General features: G+C 36.0%; 1 protein-coding gene across 1 annotated transcript in view; it reads right to left on the minus strand.

Moving 5' to 3' along the window:
• Positions 1 to 14,079, minus strand: part of meox2b (mesenchyme homeobox 2b) — a 32,932-nt gene extending 18,853 nt beyond the window's left edge. Inside the window, exon 1 of the mRNA XM_079590610.1 lies at positions 13,905 to 14,079. The gene's annotated coding sequence lies outside the window, so the exon portion shown is untranslated. The remainder of the gene's footprint in view (positions 1 to 13,904) is intronic.
• Between the last annotated feature and the right edge of the window lie 238 nt (positions 14,080 to 14,317).

Consider the following 14,317-nt stretch of genomic DNA (forward strand, 5'->3'; position numbering starts at 1 on the left):
CACACACACACACACACACACACACACACACACACACACACACACACACACACACACACGCGCGTACCTCAAACCAGGATATGACATCAGTGTCGGTTAAAAAAAATGCCCCATCCAAACACAGCATAGGCTGGCATCTCTGTGATGTAGATGAGAAGTAATTTTGAGCCTATAGATTTATTGCACACTTCCCATCCCAGACATCTGCGGTGGAGCACACAGCCTTCACCAGTTGCCTATTGGCACCACAAGGTCAACCTACCATTAGTCAACACTGCGGACCAGCAGTTAGACATCCATTACCTATACTGTGCATCATAATCGAGTAGCTTGGCCAAGGTCAGGTTTGCGGGTATAATTAGTGTGATTCATTGTGAATTGGGTTAGAAAGGTGAACATGGACAGCTGAAATTATATAACATGTAATAATAAAGGTGTTTTGCAGCTGATCGATCTAAATTATAACATACCGGGACAGTGAAACATCTAAGAAACACTGTAATCCGCTCTTGGAATGCCATTTATCTTACTATATTTGCTCCAAAGCCATAATTATGATGCTTGGATTTGCACCGTATTTTTTTATTAAATGATAAATGACAGCTGTTATGATAGTTATGTTATGATAGTTGTTTTGTCCATTTAGTCTCATATTCCTCAGATGTAACATATAAGAAAAAAATAGGACAATCTCTCTTTACTGTCAGTAATTGTTGGTATGCAAAATGTAAAAGTTTAAAGAATTAACAAATAATAACAAAAGAATAATGTAATAATACACTAAAAATAAAAACAAAATAAAAAATAAGTGAAATAAATTGGATATTATATTAAATATGCTTATAAGTATACAATTCAGTGAATGCCTAAGTAAATATAGTTGTGCATTATATTAAACAGTATTGTTTGGACACATTAATATTATTTTGAAAGAGTTAATATTTGAAATTAATTTAAATTAAATGCTAAAATGACAATATTAACTACACCATTTAAACATTGGAATTTTACAATTTAATACAACTGAAATCATGTTTTTTCTTTTATGACTGAAATATGTGTGGTCAGATGTGCCAGATGAGTGTGTAAAAGACTCTATTGTGTATGTTTAGATCGCCACCTGCTTGTTTAAACGGTGCACTGCACAAGGCTGAAATTCATTGCAATAACCAAGTAATACGCTAGGGGTCACGCTTACGACATGTCTGAAATACACAGGCCACCTCAGCAGACTTTGACTCAAAACTAAAAAAAATAATAATAATCATCGTGCAGATAAAGAAACATGGGGACAACATTAGTTGGTTTGACCTTGGCTTGCATGACCTGATTCCATAAACAGCAAAAAGCCAGAAAATAAAACATAAGATTAGTCTGCACAATAAAACTCTCTCAAATTAGTTTAGAGCTATTTTAATTGAAAGTAATTCCCTCTGTTCCAAATTAACTAAAGGTTTAAGTTCTCATCACACACCCTCACACAGTTGCAAATCGGTCTGCCAACATCTAAAAAATCTTTTGATTACAAACCCTAAAATGTGCAGCACATCGTGGCCACTGATTGGCTCAAATGACAAATTAACTAATATCCACTGGATTAAAACATCTCTGATGTTCATTAATACATGCAGAGATTCCCAACTAAGGCTTATGCATTTGGGTCCTTAAGCAGATGCCAGAGAGATTTTTATTTGCTTAATGTAAAAAAATAAACAATCTAATCATTTCAGATGAGAATATGGAAGTGGTCATGGGCTAGGGAATGTTAGCACCATGTCGCGTAACGCGTTGATCAATACACCATTTCATGTTGCAGTTTTATTGGCTGGTCAGTAGACACAGGTCGTATAGCAGCAAACACACTGTAAGACGATCATTGTACATTTCTGACACTTTCAGAAAATTATTGCAGGCTATCTTTGGTTGCAAGACTGTGACAACGGCCATCTTTGAACCTTTCTCACTGTACGACGTAGGACAAGCGTTCAGGAGCCACGACCACAGATATCACCATGATTGGTCATCTTTCGTTTGGGACAGCCCAAAATGTTGTGGTTATAAGTAGTAAATGGACACATGAAATTGATTGGCTGTGGAAGTTATATTGAAACAACCAATGAGAATGCAAAGAGAGTTTCTTGGCTGAACTATTCATTTCATGTGCAATATCTTGATCAGTCCATTTTGCATTCGTAATCCGTATTATATGGATGGATGGATGAGTTTGGTGTTGATGAAGGATCACTTGATCCTTCCTTACTGATGGGACTGTGAGGAAACACCACACTAATGGATTGTATTATTCAGTTCTCACAGATCATCACTTGTTTACGTCATTAAACAAACCTCCCGTTCCAGGGAATTGAAATAGCCCTGGTAAACAACACTAAAACACATCCAATGACTGCAGAAACACCCAGGATGCCCCCCTGTTATTCCTCGCACTAGTGAAATGATTCCAAATGTTTGTGCAAAATGGTATTTAGTTGCTAGGAGACATGTTTACCTAATTGCATTAATTACATAGCAACGCACAATCTTTCCGCAGTTCTGCTTTGATTTGACTGATGGCACATATGAACATATCAGCACCGAACACAGATATCAAACATATAATTTTTTTTGTATAGCAATTAGGGTTGGCTTCCATTTATGTGCAAATTTCAGATGGATGGAGAACTTACCAGCAGACTTAGTACTGCATGCATTTATATACTTTTTATCCATCTATGACCTTTCAGACAAGTTAAAAACTCACCAGGGCCTAAGTACTATCTATAACTATAATACAATTAGTATTATTAATACTACAAATAAGGATGAAATAGTGATATAATCTTTGGCTTCAGGGGGCAGTTAAGGCCACACTACAGAACTGGAAATGTTTATTACCGTAAATTTCTCCATCACACTTAACCAGTAACCATGAAAGTGTTACGGGCATGAAATATAGTCTGTCTGGCAATGATAGCATTGCCTTTTCATTTTATATAGCCTAACATATAAGGATTGGAAGTGGATCTGCATCTGACGCGACCTTTGTAGTCACTGAGGTTGGACTGAGCTGGCATACTTTGTATTTTTGCGTCATTACACAGAATTTGGAGAGCCCGGCTGTATAAAGACGCCTTGCACAATAAACAAAGTGGGACTACCACACACAAACACGCTCGGGTACATAGGCACAGTGCAATACAAGTATGTATACTTTACTTTGCCAGAACATTTTACCAATTTATTTTGGAAAGAGAGCATATTCTTTTCAGCAAAACAATGGAAAACACAATCAACAATAATCAGCTGACTGGATTAGATAAACAGAATTTAGCAATACATACACACAATGTTCCAGGCTATGAATACAGGAATGGTCCTCACAGAAAAGCAACAAGCTCTGACCAGGTCTAGCAATTATCAAACAACCAACCATCACCATCTTTATCCTGGCATCAGGACCGAGCATGCTCAGAAACCACTGGCATATTCAATGGCTTTGAACTTCTAGCACTCCATGAAGATCTAAAAGACAGATAATTATAACATGCTCTGTAATGTAGGTTTAATGTCAGAGATTTATTTCTTTTCCACTAACTGTATCCGAAAAGACACGGCATGCTTGTTTTGATTATGAGGTGTTATTATAGTCAATTTGATTGGTTGCTCTGAGCAATACATTACAAATAATAAATAAAAATAGAAAAAGGCAGGTTTGACTTGTAAAGGATTACTTTTTAGTCCTTTAAAAAGGCTACTTTTTTAAAAAGTACGGAAATAATAATATACTTCAGTGGACACTTAATCACATGTTAATTAAATGAAAATTAAAATTTATCGAAAATATATTCTTTTTGTAGTTTGTTAGTTCTTTTTGTACATGTTATTCTAAAATGTAGTTCAAATTTTTATTGAATGCAATCAGCTTAACTTTGAACAAGAACTGTGCTTTTTTTAACCTTGTCAAATAGGCCTTAAGGGATAGTTCACCCAAAAATGAAAATTATGTCAGTAATTACCCTCATGTTGTTCCAACCCCGTAAGACTTTCGTTCATCTTCGGAATACAAATTAAGATTTTTTTTTTTATTACTGTCTATACTTATTTATTACTATAGCTGTCTCACTCCTCCATGGCTTCTATTGTTATTTAAACTTGCCGGCCCAGAAAGTTAGTAAAGACAATGTTTTAAATAGTCCAAGTGACTACAGTGGCTCAACCTTAAGTTTATCAATCGGCGGGAATACTTTTTGTGCGCAAAAAAATAAATAACGACTTTATTCAACTATTCATTTTCTTCTGTGTGGGTCTCTGAGTGAGGTTACGTAGTGTAACAGCACAGCGCTTCTGGGTTGTACGTCAGAACTTAGGCTCACTATTGGCCGATGCAGGTCTTTTGTGTGATGAGTGTGATGCTGGCCAATAGCGAGCCTACGTTATGAGTACAACCCAGAAGCGCCGCACTGTTTACACTACGTGAACTCACTCAGTGTGGAAACAAGTGTAACTTGTTAAACTTTAAGGAGGCCTCACATAACGGGACACAACAATGTTCAGCCGAACTACTGTCTTCCCGCTGTTGATATTTGAACCCATTACTACAATGCTTAACTATATAATACTTAAATTATAAATCGCTGTCAAATGAAAGAGTGTTGCCACGCGCCACTATGCGGAACTGGCTAAGATTCTACCTGAATTACGTCAGCAGCGCTGTAGTATTAAGCACACTTCCTATTCACAAGGCAACGTTTACCATGGGCAATATACAACATGCAGGAAAATGTAACAAAAAATTCAAGTGAAATTACTTTATTTTCTTTTTACTCTGTCTCTGTAATGGTCTCAACATCAATAGCTCGTAATTATGAAATTTTAAAGGAAAAAAATAAAGGATGCCTTTTTGTTTGAGTAGTTAACAACATGGTTGCCAAACTTTATTGAGCACTTCTGTAATGATTGCTCTTTGACATGAACATTTGAAAATGATCAATATGATTTACATTTTTTTAGTGCAAAATGATTGAATGTTCTCAAAGAGAAATCATCAATGAGATCATTGACACGTCAAGAAAATAAAATGAAAAAAGATCAGCCAACGTGTCCTCGCCAATCTCTTCTCATCTGCTTCCAGAACAGCAGTGGACCAAGGACACAGAAATCCTATCCATGACCTCTGTGGGTGGCCGCAGCGCTTGACAAGACGAGATAAAGCCAGGTGATCCCATAGTGGTCACAACACACACAAACACAATCCCCACCAAATCAAACACATATTTACAGACCTTTGAGTTAAAGATTTGTTTTAAAACATCTAAACATCCTATAGTATACTGTGACAATTAAATTATGTTTTAATTAAAACTATTTAAATAATGTGCTAAATACTACAGAAATTTTTTATTTCTACCTGAATAAGTTAGTTCAGGCAAAAATGTCACACAAAAAAAGTAAATTATATATAGTACTTCATTTAAAAATGAAATTGAAGCATACATATCAACATTATAAAATTAAGTAAAACCTACTCAACTTTCTGATAGTGTTCCCATCATGCATGAATAGGTATGAATTTTTCACTGTTTTCCAGCTGTATTTAAACTGTTTTATCAGTTTTGTGACATCTGGAGTTCATTTACTACTCAGAATGACACATTCATACAAAAAAATTATCCAACTAGTCTCACTGTAATATCCATTATTTACAAGCATACACTTTAAAAGCATGGCTTAACTCAGTGTTATATTATATATAAATGTACTTGGCTAATTAAAGTTTGAGTCATTTCTGCTTGGTTTAGTTTGCTCTGTTCCAAGTTAACTAAATAGTTACTTATTTTCGTTGTTTATTCTACTTAACTTAGTTGAGTAGATTTTACTTTATTCCATATGTGAAATTTACTCTTTTTTTTAAATATGCATGCAAAAACTTGCAAAAGAACATTTTAAAGTTTTTTTTTTAGTGTAGGCCAGATCTGATTCCATATAACCCAATGAGGTTTTGGGGATTTAATCTACAGGGGGAAAAAAAATACAAAAAAATGAACATACTGTGAATATTTGAATCCATTCTACACTCTAATGAAGTGTTAGGCTTCGTAAACAGGAGAGGTCACTGGGGGCAGCTTTATACTCTGTCTGGGTCTTTTCACGAATATCACTGGATAGCAAGGTTGCGCGAGTTGACCTCAGATCCATCTGTAACCAGAGACTCTTCTTACAGATCAGGTTTGAGGTGTTTTATCTTAACCGTTTGACCAGCTGAAAGTGTCGGGCATGTAAAGATCACAGTTTTTCACTTCATGGTTCAACAAGTTCAATATCTCTTCAAAAAGGCCTTGTTTACACCTGGTATATAGATCTGTGGTCAGCCAAGACACATCACTTTTCACAACTAGTAACATGCATTTTAAATGCGTGTCCTGTTACCACTTTTGAACAGAAGTTTAAAGGACGGTCTCTAATTTAGACACATCACTCACTGTCTCACTCATTATATCTTCCACTTTAAAGTAAAAAAAGAAGAAAGAAAAAGCAAACATGGAAAAAAAAATGTGTTCCAAATTTACTTGAATCAAGGTGTTAGCTTAATTCTTGAATATTTTAATGGAGTAACATAGTTTTTTTTAGTGGTCTGTTCATTTTAATTCTGGACCTTTATCCATTTAGCGCATATTTACATAGAAAAACAATGGCATAGCATTGCAGTGGAATGTAAAAACAACACAAAAAAAACACTATGTGTGGACAGGTTCTAAGTCAGACTTGTTTAAAGTGAAGTAATCCCACTCTAAGCAATCAACAAATCACAAGACTCACAGAAAAGCCCTCGTTTCTGTGTTTAAACATTCACCTAAACACGGTCAGGAAGAAAATCTCTTGTGCTGTTCATGCTCCAATTACAAGTGTTTCTGTTTACGCATTCATATTATGCAACGCGAGAAGGCCTTGGCAAAGATTTCACTCACTAGGTACAAAATTATTTTTTTTATTAATCTGACAATCAGAAATTAGATCTTAATCATTCATCAAGGAATACATTTTGATTGGATAAACTTTTCTAAACTTTTTTTTATTTGTAAACATATATCTCCGTACGGGCAGATTCAGGAAAAGAAGTGATCTAAAATACATGAGTAAAGCAAAATAAAAATAATAAATTATTGATTTAATCTGAGACCCGTTACACCAGGTATTGCTGGCCCTGAGCGTTTGCCACAAACATTCAGAACATTCCCCTAACAATTCATTCAAAGGAATGTTTCGGTTTAGTATTATTTAATATAACTGACCTTCCCAGAGCTTTTCCAGTGGCTGAAATATATTACTAACTATAAAAATAAAATAAAAAAGTTAATAAATACATAAATAAATAACCCGATACTTTCTGATCTCTCCCCAATCTCATTGATGTATTAAAGCTGAATCTGCTTTGGTGGTTCGTAGCCTAGTAGCCTATGATAAACTGACAGCTGTGTGTAAAAGGATATTCGACTTGGTCGCCAAAACCCCAGGATGGATTAGCATGTACAGTACCAATGCAATGTGGTCATGTGCACTTTCAACCATCTCCAAATGTAGTTAGAGTGAGATCAGATTACAAATCATTTTGGACCCTGTAAACATATCTTAATGTCAGGTGTAAATGGGGCGGACTGACCATCCGCCAAAATCCTGTCATTATGACCACAAGACTAAAATCACAACTGTCAAGCCACAAGATGTATTTACTTAAAGGAGGAAGAGAGATGGATTGCTTCTCACACTTCTACAGAGCAAGTATGACAAAGTTATACACATTTTTATCAACAAAAAAAAAGAGCGAGAAAAGATCCACAGTCTCATTGTGCCATGATCCCATTCAGGCAGGTTTCAGAGTGTGATGCAATACAGATAACTAAAGAAAGGAATGGCTCCAAACATGAGGTCACAGGGCGAGGAACAGTGGTATCATGTGGTTCCATACACACAGCGCTGACACATAATACTGAGGAACAAATAGTGCTGTTTTTTTAAACTGCATTTCCTCTCTTTCTGGATCGAATGTCCCCACCAACAAAAACAGTCTCGTGTATTTGCCGTGATGAGCAGTCTCATCATTACCCGAGATACAGAGGATCAGTGGATTCGCAGCACTTAAAAGTGGGCCCACAAAGCAGACTATAGACTTCAGCAATGACTGTGGGGCACTGTACTATGGGAAGAGTGACATAATGCCCATGTTTTATTTTCTCCACTCCCTCTTTTACGATTTTGCATAAAAATGAATGAATATTAGCACAAGTCTCAGTGTGTCTCAAATTACCGGATTATCATTTTAAGGGTTTCAGGTTTTTTTTATACTTTATCTGTGCTCATATTTGATATGAGAGCTGCAGTGGAGGTAAAACATTAATGGATCAATATTCTCTTACAGGTTCGAAGTAAAATGGGTCAATAAATTAAATAATGTTTAAGTTAACTATATTCCATGAAAATTAGGCTAACTGTTTACTAGCTAAAAACTTTTCTATTAAAGGGTTAGTTCACCCAAATTTTTTTTTTAAATGGTCATCAATCGCTCACCAGATGACCGCCATGTGAAATGACTTGCCTTAAAGTGACTTTCTATCTATGCTGCCTTCCAAAATCAATCAGATGAAGGTGTCTCAGGAGACAGGAAGTAAAGATAACATTGGATTCGGACGTGCCTTTATGCCTTCCTATGCATTCTCCAAAGGCAACATTTTTAAGCTTTCGAACACAGCCATGCTCAAGATGATCTGCTGAAGTTGAAACTGAGCATCAGAATGGGGTAAAAGGTGACCGAGTGTGGTATGGTTGTTGGTGACAGACAGGCTGGTCCGAGTATTTCAGAAACCACTGATCTACTGAGATTTTCCCGCACAACCACCTCTAGGGTTTACAGAGAATGGTCCGAAAAAGAGAAAATATCCAGTCAGCGGTAGTTCTGTGGGTGAAAATGCCTTGTTGATGCCGGAGGTCAGAGGAGAATGACCAGACTGGTTTTGAGCTGATAGAAAGGCAACAATAACTCAAATAACCACTCATTATAATCGAAGCATGCAGAAGAGGATCTCTGAACACACAACATGTCGAACCTTGTAGCAGATGGGCTACAGCAGCAGAAGACACACCGGGTGCCCCTCCTAAGAACAGCAAACTGAGGCTACAATTCACACAGGCTCACCAAAATTTGAAATTTGACAATAGAAGATTGGAAAATGTTGCCTGGTCTGATGAGTCTCGATTTCTGTTGCAACAATCAGATGGAAGGGTCAGAATTTGGCATATACAACATGAAAGCATGGATCCATCCTGCTTTGAATCAACGGTGTAATGGTGTGTGGGGGATATTTTCTAGGCAGACTTTTGGCCACTTAGTACCTGAGCTGACCGATGCCCATCTCTTTATGACCACAGTGTGATGGCTACTTCTAACAGGAAAACACCCCATGTCACAAAGCTCAAATCATCTCAAACTGGTTTTTTGAACATGACAATGAGTTCACTACACTCAAATGGCCACCAGTGTCACCATATCTCAATCCAATAGAGCACCTTTGGGATGTGATGGAACAGGAGATTTGCATCATGGATGTGCATCAACAAATTTGCAGCAACTATGTTATGCTGTAAATCTTAAAGGGTATATTTAATATTCCTATTCAATATAAATCCTGCAACCACTAAAATAAATGTATTTTTTATGGAAATACTGAAGATATTCAGTCTTGCCCTTTATTACACTGAATTCTATAGAATCAATGTTCAGTACAGTTACAGTGAATATTCTGAATGAGGTGGATAAAGTGGCAAATTTGTATTAATACAGACATATGCCAACTGCCTTCAGATTAGAAACTATTTCAGATTTTTAATTTCAGATTTCTAGAAAATATTGCCTTACGGCAAGATTAATCTATTTTACATGATGATTACATTATAATAAAACATTTTAATTTTATAACATAAAGTGCGCATGTTGCAGTTATTGTCACAAGAAGCTTAGAATATATATTTAAATAAATCTATTTGCCTTTTAATGGAATCTGAGTACAAAACTAAGTAAACATTAAAATATATGAACATTACAATTTAAAGAAAGGAAACCCTATAAACCAAGAGAGAATATTAAGAGAAATAGACAGAAAAGAGAACTAGACAGCGGGAAGAAAGATGAAAAGAGTCCTGGAAGCTCTCAAGTCTGCAGATGTTGGCCTAGTCCAGCCCACCCACGTTGGCCCCAGTGATCTCTGATGGTGATGAATGATGATGTCACAAGAGCTCAGGCCAGAAGACAAGAGGAAAAAGCTTATCATCACTGATGCAACAAAGCGTAAAGTGAACACACACACTCACACTGTATATGTGTGCACTTACACCAACACACATCCTACACTCATCACCAACCAGTTAAGCTTTCTGCATTGGCAAAACTAGTAGCCTAGATCCATGAATTTTAAATTAAGCAAGTATTACATTTTAAGATGAAGTTCTCCAATGAAAGTTATGAACAGAAACTGTTATTTGTAGCAGTATGTGCATGTAATAATTATGCAAACAGTACAAAGTCTTTTGTATTTCATTAACATTAACATGGCATTTAAGGTTAAATGAATGGTATACAAAAGGTAAATACACATTTTATGCAAATATGCTAAATAAAAATAAAATACCTATGTTAGTATAGAATGATTATAATAGCGAAAATGCTTTAATTTCAGGGCCTCCTAAAGCAGAATAAGGAAACATGCTGAAACTTGCTTAATTGCATTCTTATATAAAAATGTTTTCAATATTTACATGGGTGGTCAAGTTTACCAGTTTATTTATCTATTTTCTCTCTCTCTCAACCAAAATGTTTGCTGTATGTTACTGAATGAAAAAAAAAAACGTCTGGAATCTCTGGATGTCCTGATTTATCATTCTATCCCAAATTTGTAATTTCCAAAATATAGCAATATTTGAATTTCACTCCCTGGCGGGGCTTACCACTGGAATGATTACAGAATCAAAGCTATATGCAAAAAAAACATTAACTTTCTAGATTCTCATTCTTACTCAACTTTCCTTTTGGAATCTTCATTTTTAAGGCTATATAGTTCAGTCCCATAGATATTAGGACCCCCAATGTGACCAAATTGGTCAAGAACCAAATGGTAACATTTTAATAGCTGATAGTTATTGTGTTTAAAGAAGAAAGATTGAAGATCAAATAACAGTGAAACTAAAAATTTATTTTGTTTTCCTCTATCAAAACAATTGAATACAACACACCTCTCTGAGTGCCAAAAACTAAATAAATTCCAAAGTTTACATGTCTTTAATTCAAGAAGTGTCAAACAAATCTTAATGTACTAATTTTAGATTCTTGTACTTGGAATCTTGGAATCTTTTAAGGCCCCTGCCCATATGGTTCAACATCATTGATATAGGGATGTTAATGCTGTAACGTGTACGATAGCTTCAGATGTTTTTAAAAATGAACCCATTTTTCAAAGATCTATAAAACTGATTCAAATATAGATTCTTATAAATACACTTTTGAGGGCAAGTTAATGTGCCTCAACTTAACCATTTTCAGTGGATTTGTGGTACGCAGAGAGTAGAAGAGTTGTAGTCACATTTTGCTTCGTTTATACTTTTGCAGTGATTTTTAAAAATAATAATAATAAATAAATAATCTGATCTATATGATGGAAGGTTATGTCCAATTAATCCTGCTACCACAGCACTATAGTCTAATATTCATGTTGACAGCTATGCGCGGCTTATAAATCCTGCTCTGGTGCCTTGCTTGGATTTTCCCAAATGTTCCAAAGACTGCGTTTTCACTGCCAGTTGAAAGAAATACACAGCACCACCTCAAAATAGTATCAAAGGAAAGCAATATATTAATGTGTCATTATATCTTTTCCCTCAAAACTACTGCCAACTGCCATACAACACTGCATTCTGTGTATCCCTCAATGCTACTGCCAGCTGCCATACCAAACTCCAAGTCATATTTCTCAAATGAAGTGACAGAACCAACACATCCTTTAATGATGGAAAAATACACCATTGTGCCAGAAGACACTAAATCTAGACATCGAAGGGACTAATCATCAACTCTGCATTAATAACAAGGATTAAGTGTGCTCAGTCTCTGCTGTCATGAAGGTGATGAATGCCTCAGCCCCCACATTCACGTACACACTATGCAACACAGGTAACAACTATGGCGAAATCTGCTGTGCCTGCCGCCCGAGAGTATGAAGTCAAGCAATTTGTGTTACTATGATAATTCAGGTCGAATGTCTTATTTGTTATTTAGCTCCTTCGATGCATTGAGACATCCCTTCCATCCCAAAAATTCAGTTTTCATGACCAGCTCCCTACACAACATGATAGTCCAAGTAATGAATTTATTAAAAACGTGACAAGATTAAGGGGTTATAGCGATCAAAGAGGAACCAAAAACCATGTATCCAAAAAGTGAGATAATAGCCTACTCCTATGTTATCTCACTTTTCAGACACACTTTGGGAGGCGATACTTGAAATGGGCGGTGGAGGAGGTTTAGACGTTCCAGGCTTAAACAATAATAATGCAAATGAACAAACAAGCAAAGACGATACATTGCATACTCTCCCATCGTGAGAGTACACCCTATACATCCCTTACTGCTGATTGGCTACAAGTGAAGTGTGCTTTGGTGCTCGGTCCGATTCACTTTTCAACAGCATTTTTTTTTTTTTAAACTTACTGCACTTTTAAGACATAAGAAACCTTCATTGCTAGGTACAGAAATTATACAGGATTTATTTTAGTGCATGTGTCAAAACAGACAAATAAGAAATATGGCTATGCCTACACCTGGAGCGTCTTGTCCTAGGAGACTATAACATAAAATAATAACAACACAAGTTGCTTTTTACTGTTTTGTTATTTGATATGTTGCGGTTTTCATAATTAGCAGACAAAGCTATTACCATTTGGCTGCTCAAACTTGCTTGTTGATGATTGAAGTGTAGGTAAAATGGTGTTTCACAAGTCTTTAAGTCAAGCCCAAAATTGTGTGTAACAGATGTGTAAAGAGTACCTGTGAAAACACAACTTATGTAAAAGCAGAAATACCTTACAGCGAAAATGACACCAAGTTATCAATTTCAATACCACTTCAGTAAGAGTAACCCAAGTCCTGAATGTAAGTCTCAAAGATGCACAAGTCCTCAACACCAAAGATATATCCCAGCGAAAACAAGAAACAGTTGATTTGTGACTGTACAAAACTGTAGGCCTATTTCCATAAATCAAGGTCAACACAACAGCCTCAGTTAAACTCAAGTGCCTAAAAATGGCATAATTAAACCAATAGCCTATCATTCAAAAAGGTCTTTTCCATAAAACGGATAAATAAAGTAATTTTTAAGTCAATTTAGCCTACCCTAAATCGTCAACGCCTACTTGCACCGGACATGCTTAGTTCCGGCCTCATCACTGGCTGCAGACATGTCCTAATCTCACACAAGGCAAAATAAAAGAGTAAAAGGCAAAACACACAAGATATACAGCATATAGCCTACCTCCAATATTGCTTCTTTTGAAGCAGAAATAAACTGCAGAAAAAGCCATGCAAAATGTAAGAATTTGTTACTCTTACAAATGTATTGGATTAAAGAGTAGCTACATGCTTGTTCAAAAATGTAGTCAAGCAGTGTAATAGTTGCTAATTTTTTGTACCATAACTACTTACATTTACTACTAATGCAAATGTAACATGAATCTCACTAAAAGAATCCAAACCCAGAAAGGGAACTTTGCCTCCACATGTCCACCATGGCCTAAATGAAAGAGAGTTTAAGAAGTGCCCTTTTTTGGCTAGCCTACAACAAATGAATGTTTAAATAATTGTACAATCTTACCTGTATCTTAAAGCTTCTGTTTAGAAAAAGTCCACTACAATGTATAAAAACAGTCGAACACTATTAACTTTGAAGTCCACTGAGGTAAATTTCACTATAATCGATTCGAGACACAAGATGGCGCCAGTTGCGCCGATTCTGTTACCCGGATGGAGCGGACTGATACATCAGCATTGCTAAGAGCGACGGAAAATATTATGAAATATCAGACCCTTTGAATGGCGCGATTGACCAATCAGAATCAAGTATTCCAGAGCGCAGTGTAATAAGGTTGATTAGTTGGCTACTGTCTGAAAATAGGCACAAGCTGGATACAGCAGGTTTTCAAAGAGCCATTAAATGTATCTAAACTAATTGTGATTAATCTGATTAATCAGTATGTCATGTAATTAATTTGATTAAAATGTTTAGGC

Source organism: Phoxinus phoxinus (genome assembly GCF_949152265.1).
Source record: "Phoxinus phoxinus genome assembly, chromosome: 19".
Taxonomy (NCBI): Eukaryota; Metazoa; Chordata; class Actinopteri; order Cypriniformes; family Leuciscidae; genus Phoxinus; species Phoxinus phoxinus.